This window comes from Coenobita brevimanus, chromosome 16, assembly GCF_032717465.1.
Source record: "Coenobita brevimanus isolate Jiangsu-jjx chromosome 16, ASM3271746v2, whole genome shotgun sequence".
In the NCBI taxonomy this organism is placed as follows: Eukaryota; Metazoa; Arthropoda; class Malacostraca; order Decapoda; family Coenobitidae; genus Coenobita; species Coenobita brevimanus.
The window spans coordinates 3,117,825-3,125,526 of NC_136969.1; positions in this window are offsets into that span (position 1 = coordinate 3,117,825).

The following is a 7,702-nucleotide window of genomic DNA, read 5'->3' on the forward strand; positions in this document are numbered from 1 at the left end:
TGTTATTAAATGCATCAAATACTTCCGTGTTTGTTTACTTGCCTCGAGAGGTGGTGGTGGTGGTGCTGGTGGTGATGGTGATGGTGGTGGTGGTAATGGCGGTGATGGTGGTGGTGATGATGGTGGTGGTAGTGGTGGTGATGTTGGTAATGGTGGTGATGGTGGTGGTGGTGGTGGTGTTGGTTCTGTTCTTGTTGCTTTGGTACTTAGGGGAAAACAGTGAATTAACCTTCGTCACTCGTCACAACAAAGTCACCCAGCGTATGTTGTAACCTGAAAAAATATCCCTGACCCCTTCCTTTCACCTCAGCTGATGACCAAGCGTACTTCGACTTGAGGGTCGATTTTACTAGTAACCAAGGAGCCTTGTTGCAGCCTCATAGCTATGGATCATCAAATTTTATGCACCGAGTGGGCGGATGATGGGTGCCTGATGCATTGTCGATGCTAAAACAATGGTAGTAACATACAAAAGGATGCTAGGATGAAATATACAAATGAATCTCTATGAAAAAAAGATCACGAAGCCTCTTATACGTCACCTAGAATACAACGCCATGTTTGACAAAGTATCTTCATCCCTCCCTGCCCCTCCACCATCTGACACCAACCCAGCCCATCCCACCCAGGTTTTGCTCACCTACCGTTTAGTACAAATCATGCCTATACCCTTTTCACTTTAACCTGCCGTAAAATTGTCATCTCTCCATCTTGAATATTGACCTGTGACAGTACATTAATGCTGGGATGTGGTGCTAGTCACGATAGTGTGCCATGATTGTAGAACCCTAGCATTTTTATCTCTGCCACTTATCAACGTGAAATTTGTCGCAAAAGGATGAAAATTTTGACCAAGTTGAGGTGAAAGAACTATAGCACTCAACCGACCTCCATACAACCTCCTTTTTCACAGGGTATACTTACCCTGTCACTCCCCACAAAAGCATCATCATTTCAGCCCATCCTGCCAACTCCTCTCTACACACCTCATCTCAACCTGATGACGGTGATGCTGATATTCATGATGATGGTGTTGATGATGATACTGACTCTGATGATAGTGACTTTGATGTTGATGTTAATGATAGTGACTGTGATAGTGATAGTGATAGTGATGCTGATGTTATTGTTGATGATTGTGACGGATGCTGATGCTGATGGCGATGATAGCGACTGATGCTGATGGTGATGTTGATGACACTGACTTTGATGCTGATGTTGGTGATAGTGTCGTTGATCCTGATGTTGGTGATAGTGTCGTTGATCCTGATGTTGGTGATAGTGACTTTGATGCTGATGTTGATGATAGTCACTTTGATGCCGATGTTTGTGATAGTGACTCTGATGTTGATGAATGACTCTGATGCTGATGTTGACGATAGGGACTTTGATGCTGATGTTGATGACAGTGACTTTGATGCTGATGTTGATGGCAGTGACTTTGATGCTGATGTTGATGATAGTGACTTTGATGCTGATGTTGATGTTGATAATGGTGACTTTGATGCTGATGTTGATGCTGATGATAGTGACTTTGATGGTGATGCTGATGATAGTGACTGTGATGTTGTTGATGATAGTGACTCTGATGCTGATGGTGATGTTGATGATAGTGACTCTGATGCTGATGGTGATGATAGTGACAATGATGCTCATGCTGATGTTGATGATAGTGACATTGATGTTGATGGTGATGCTGATGGTGATCATAGTGACTTTGATGCTGATGTTGATGATAGTGACTCTGACGCTGATGGTAATAGTGACTCTGATGTTGATGTTGATGACAGTGACTTTGATGCTGATGCTGATGACAGTGACTTTGATGCTGATGTTGATGATAGTCATTTGATGATCATGTTGATGATAAGTGACTTAGATGCTGATGCTAATGTTGATGATAGTGACTTAGATGCTGATGTTGATGATAGTGGCTTTGATGCTGATGGTGATGTTAATGATAGTGTCGTTAATGCTGATGTTGATAATAGTGACTTTCGTGATGTTGTTGTTGTTGGTGGTGGTGGTCGTGGTGGTGATGTGGGCCTAACTGAACAGGGTTGGTAGTTGCTCCGTCAAAGGCCTAACCTAAAGCCATCTACACTGACAAAAGTAATCTCGTATATCTGAAGGGACTTGGAAGGCTATTAAATGTCCTGAAATTACTGAAGTACACCTGAAATGACCTACTGCTTTTCGAACGCTACTGAAATGATCATGAAAGACTCTACTGGATTTTAAAAAGACTTGGATGGATGCGGAAAGACCCGAAGTTGAGTGAAAGAGTGTGAAATGGTCTGAATGGACTGAACTGGGTCTGTACCCGTTTTTGTCCGAATCAAGTAAACAAAGGAACTAGACCTTCTCGTCGGAGGGAGAGTGATAGCCAGAATGAATTAACCCTTACCCATACTGGGGAAGTATAAATGGGGAAGGCGTGTCTGTGGGAAGAGTGATGAATGGAAACAAAAGGACTCGACCTTCTCGTCGGGGGGAGAGTGACTGCCAGAATTAATTAACCCTTACCCATGCTGGGGATGTATAAATGGGGAAGGTGTGTCTGTGGGAAGAGTGAAGCATGGAGGTCTAGGTCCCGTATTCTTGTCGGGTAAGGAGGCTTCCTAACACCTTTTCATAAGCTGTTTATTTTGTTTATTACGCCTTCACTGTCCTCTTCTGTACACATAAATCCTTCCAATATCGCCATACGCTGCATAAATAACACACAAAAGGATATTAATCAGCCATATCCAATAATAAATCGCTAAGAAGAGGTGTTAAGGAGTTTCATCGCTCTACAAGGATACGTCTGGTCAGGAGGCTCCCTAGTACCTCTTACTTAGCGATTTTTTCTTGGATCTGACTGAGAAGGAATAGATATGAAAGAGCAATATCAAACTCAAAAAGATCTATTTATCTATCTATCTATAGCCAGACGCCCAAATCCCGTAAGGGGTAGCCACAAACAAATCGCCTCCATGTCGCCCTGACCCCGCCATTTCGTTGCCCTCCCCCCAGCTCACAAATCCCTTTCTCATTTATCTCTCCTCTCCATCCTTCCATCTGATCCTCGGTCTCCCTCTCCCCTCTTCCATCTCACTCACATACACTCTCCTCGTTAGTCTCTCGCTCTCCAACCTCTCCATATGCCAAAAAGGTAGGTAGGAAACTATACGTCTTTCACTCTGAGTTGGCTCAGATTTTCGTCCTTTAGCAGCTTATTTCACGTAGCTTATTTGCAGAAAAAGACTTTGCTACGGCTCTTCATTCTTCCCATAGCACTTCTTCGTGACTAGCCTCATATTCTAGTACTAATCTGGTAATACAACTCAGCTTTCAAGATGGACAGATGGCACATTTAGGCCAAGTTAGAGTAGACTGTAGCACCAGTCGAGCAGGGCAGTACTCCCGAGGTGGATGGAAAGCTGATGACAGGGAGTGCTGGAGCTCCCGTTTCATCAGCTCTCAGGACTAGTTCCTGACCATCCCCCTTTGCTGAACTTTTTCAGTGTCTCAGTTACACAGAGAGTAGGCCAGCATGCTCTCCAACACAAATTTCTCTAACTATCTACACCAAACTACATGCACAGTACACACCACACTTCCTTTTCCAAAATTCAAAAAGGAATCATGGCGTTTCATCACCCAGCCTTGGAGCTCCCGGGGGGGGGGACCATAAATGCCCCCACCCTCCGCCCCTCTCCCGGTGACGACTCAAGGTGCCTGGAACCACTGTCTGACTCTCTTCTTCTTCATTTCTGCAACATTCGCGGCCTTTCCTCTAACTTTCGCTTTGTTGAGCACCACCTCTCCTCCTCTAAACCTCACCTTCTTTTTCTAACTGAGACTCAGCTGTCAGAGGCAACTGACAGCAAACACTTTTCTGTATCCTCCTACCTTTGTCTATACTCATTTCAAAGCCAAAGGTGGCTGTTGTGTATATATACGCAACGACTTATCTTGCTCTCGTGTTCCTGAACTCGATTCTTCTGAATTCTCTACACTCTGGCTTCGGCTTTCCTGTCATTCTCTGACTAAATATATCTGTGCTGTTTACTTATCCCCTAATTCTACTGACTATCAAGAATTCTTCGACTATCTTACTTCTACGATGGAACACATTCTATCCATTTCTCCTTTCTCTGAAATCTCCATTCTAGGAGATTTCAATGTTCACCACCACCTTTGGCTCTCCTCTCCTTTCATTGATCCACCTGGTGAACAAGCCTACATCTTTTCTATCCTTAATGACCTAGAGCAGCTTGTACAGCACCCTACCCGTATCCCTGACCGCCTTGGAGAGAGCTCCAACATACTTGACCTCTTCCTTACAACTAATCCTTCTGCTTACACTGTTAATCTTTTCTCTCCGTTGGGCTCCTCCGATCACAACCTTATCACCCTAACCTGTCCTATCACTCCGGTACGGCCTGTGGACCCTCCAGGGAAACGTCGTCTGTGGCATTTTGGTGCTGCAGATTGGGAGGCCCTCAGGCAGTACTTCTTTGATTTTCCCTGGAATGATTATTGCTTCCATGGCCGGGAGCCATCTGAGTGTGCCTTGCCCATTACGGAGGATATTCTCTCAGGCATGGAAGCATACATTCCTTTCTCATATCCTTTGACTAATGCAAGAAAGCCTTGGTTTAATCACGCTTGTTCTCATGCTGTCCACAACAAGGAGAGGGCCTACAAAAGGTACCAGAGCCAACCCACCCCTGACACCCCTGAATTACATCATCTTTACGTTTCTGCCCGGAATTGTGCTAAGTGTGTTCTTCGCTCTGCTAAAAACAATTTCTTCCGTACTAAATGCTCTCAACTCTCCAGCTCGAATTCTTCCCGCTCCTTCTGGCACCTTGCCAAAAACCTTTCCAGCAACTTTACCTCATCATCCTTCCCTCCTCTTTTCTACTCTGATGGTTCTGTAGCTATTTCTTCTACTGATAAAGCGGATCTCTTCGCACAGACTTTCTCCTCCAATTCCACCTTAGACGATTCCGGTGCTGTTCCTCCATCACTTCCCCCCTCTGACTTCCTCATGGCTGACATTAAAATTTCTTCAGCTGATGTATTTTCTGCCATCACTGGCCTCAGTACTAATAAGGCATATGGGCCTGATGGAGTCCCTCCTGTTGTTCTCAAGAACCGTGCTTCTGTGCTTACACCCTGCCTAGGCAAACTCTTTCGCCTTTGTCTGTCAACTTGTACCTTTCCTTCTTGCTGGAAGTTTGCTGTCATTCGGCCAGTCCCAAAGAAGGGTGACCACTCCCAACCCTCCAACTATCGTCCAATTGCTTTAACATCCTGTATATCAAAAGTTTTCGAGTCAATTCTCAATAGAAAAATTTAAGGCATCTTTCCTATCACAACCTTCTTTCTGATCGTCAGTACGGGTTCCGTCAGGGACGCTCCACTGGCGATCTTCTCACCTACCTTTCAGACTCCTGGTCATCCTCCTTTCGGGACTTTGGCGAAAGCTTTGCCATTGCACTTGATATCTCAAAGGCTTTCGATCGAGTCTGGCATAAATCTTTAAATTCCAAACTGCCCTCTTACGGTTTCTATCCTTCTATCTGTGCCTTCATCGCTAGCGTCCTTTCTGGTCGTTCTATAGCCGCTGTTGTAGACGGCCATCGTTCTTCTCCTAGATCTATCAACGGTGGTGTTCCTCAGGGCTCTGTCCTATCACCAACTCTCTTCCTTTTATTCATCAATGACCTAACCTGTACATCTAACCCTATCCTCTCATACGCTGATGACTCCACCCTTCACCTTTCCATTCGGTTCCCGCAACGCCCATCTCAGCAGATACTTCAACAAACAAGGGATGAGGCTATGGCACACCTAATGTCTGACTTGGCTCGTATCTCTGACTGGGGTAAAAATAATCTTGTTGTTTTTAATGCATCTAAGACTCAGTTCTTACACCTATCAACCTGTCAAAATCTTCCACAGGTATACCCACTATTGTTTAATAATATTCAGCTTAATCCTGCATCATCCTTGAACATGCTTGGGGTTTCATTTACTCGGGAATTATCTTGGAAAGATCATATTACATCTCTTGTAAAATCTGCTTCCAAGAGATTGGGTGTGCTAAGTCGACTCCGTTCTGTCTTTACCCCTGCACAATTGTTGACTCTATACAGGGGTTTTATCCGCCCCTGTGTGGAGTACAACTCTCATGTGTGGGGAGGCTCCCCACATACAGCTCTTCTCAATAGGGTGGAGTCAAAGGCTTTTCGTCTCATTAACTCTCCTCCTCTTACTGACTCCCTTCAACCTCTGTCTCTTCGCCGCACTGTTGCATCTTTATCTCTTTTCTATCGCTACTTTAATGGTCACTGCTCCTCTGAACTGTCTGCATGCATTCCTCCACCTCTACGATGGGCGTGTAGCACCCGTCTGGCAGCAAACTCTCATCCCTTTTCTGTCCAACTCTCTAATGCAAGAGTTAACCGTTACTCCCAGTCCTTCATTTATGCAACAGGTCAACTCTGGAACTGTCTCCCTCTGTCTGTATTTCCTGCTGCCTATGATCTCCAGTCTTTCAAACGCAGTGTGTCCAGGCATCTCAAAATGAACGGATCTTGAATTTGGCTCTCTCTTGTATTTTGTTTTTCTCTTGGAGGGAACTGTTATTGCGGGCTCATGGCCTTTGGTTCCTTCTTCCTCGCATTAAAAAAAAAAAAGGAGTATAGTAAAGAATGTTGATATTTTTTACGACGCAGGTACACGGTCAACATAATTATTTTCTTATTTATTTATTTATTACCAGCAGAAAACTGTATTTGGCTGAGTAGAAGGGGTTTAGATAGCACTTCCTACTTCTTCCCCCCCCCCTCTCTCTCTCTCTCTCTCTGTCGGTGTTTGTGTCTCTGTCTGTCTGTCTGTCTCTGTCTGTCTGTCTGTCTGTCTGTCTGTCGGTCTGTCTGTTTGTTTGTCTGTCTCTCTCTCTCGCTTTCTCTCTCTCTCTCTCTATGTTTGTGTCTCTGTCTGTCTGTCTGTCTCTGTCTCTGTCTGCCTGTCTGTCTGTCTGTCTGTCTGTCTCTCTCTCTCTCTCTCTCTCTCTCTCTCTCTGTCTCTGTCTCTCTCTCTCTCTCTCTCTCTCTCTCTCTCTTTCTCACCACTCCACACCCTAAATGACTGACGTTAAGATATGTACCCATCGCTTCCAACATCCTTCACTTACACAGGCCTCACACCACCTGGGAATTATTTTTCTTAATTATTTCTTCCACTATTCTGGAGGCATGTGTGAGGGAGGAAGAGATGGATAGATAGATAGAAGGACAGATGGACGGATGGGCAAGTAGACAGAGAAAGATATATGGATGGATGGATGGAGGGATGGTTAAACACAGAGATAGTTAGACGCAGACAGACAGTGATCAGGCCAAAATTAAATCAGTTTATGTATGCATATGTAGCAGCCGTGGCTCAGTGGTTTAGAGCGCTCCGGTCTGACCGAAGGGTCGGAGGATCAAAATCCACCCAAGGGTCTTTGGTAGACATCAGGAAGGGCATCCGGTCATAAAATGCTACACGCTCCAGTCCAGAAGTCCTCAACCCAGGGGCAACGCCTTAGCCCTTCGGGGATACCTGGCGTAAAACCAAATTATTATTATTTTTTTATATATATATCTATCTATATTTTTATCTATACGTATGTATGTATGTATGTGTGTGTATGTATGTA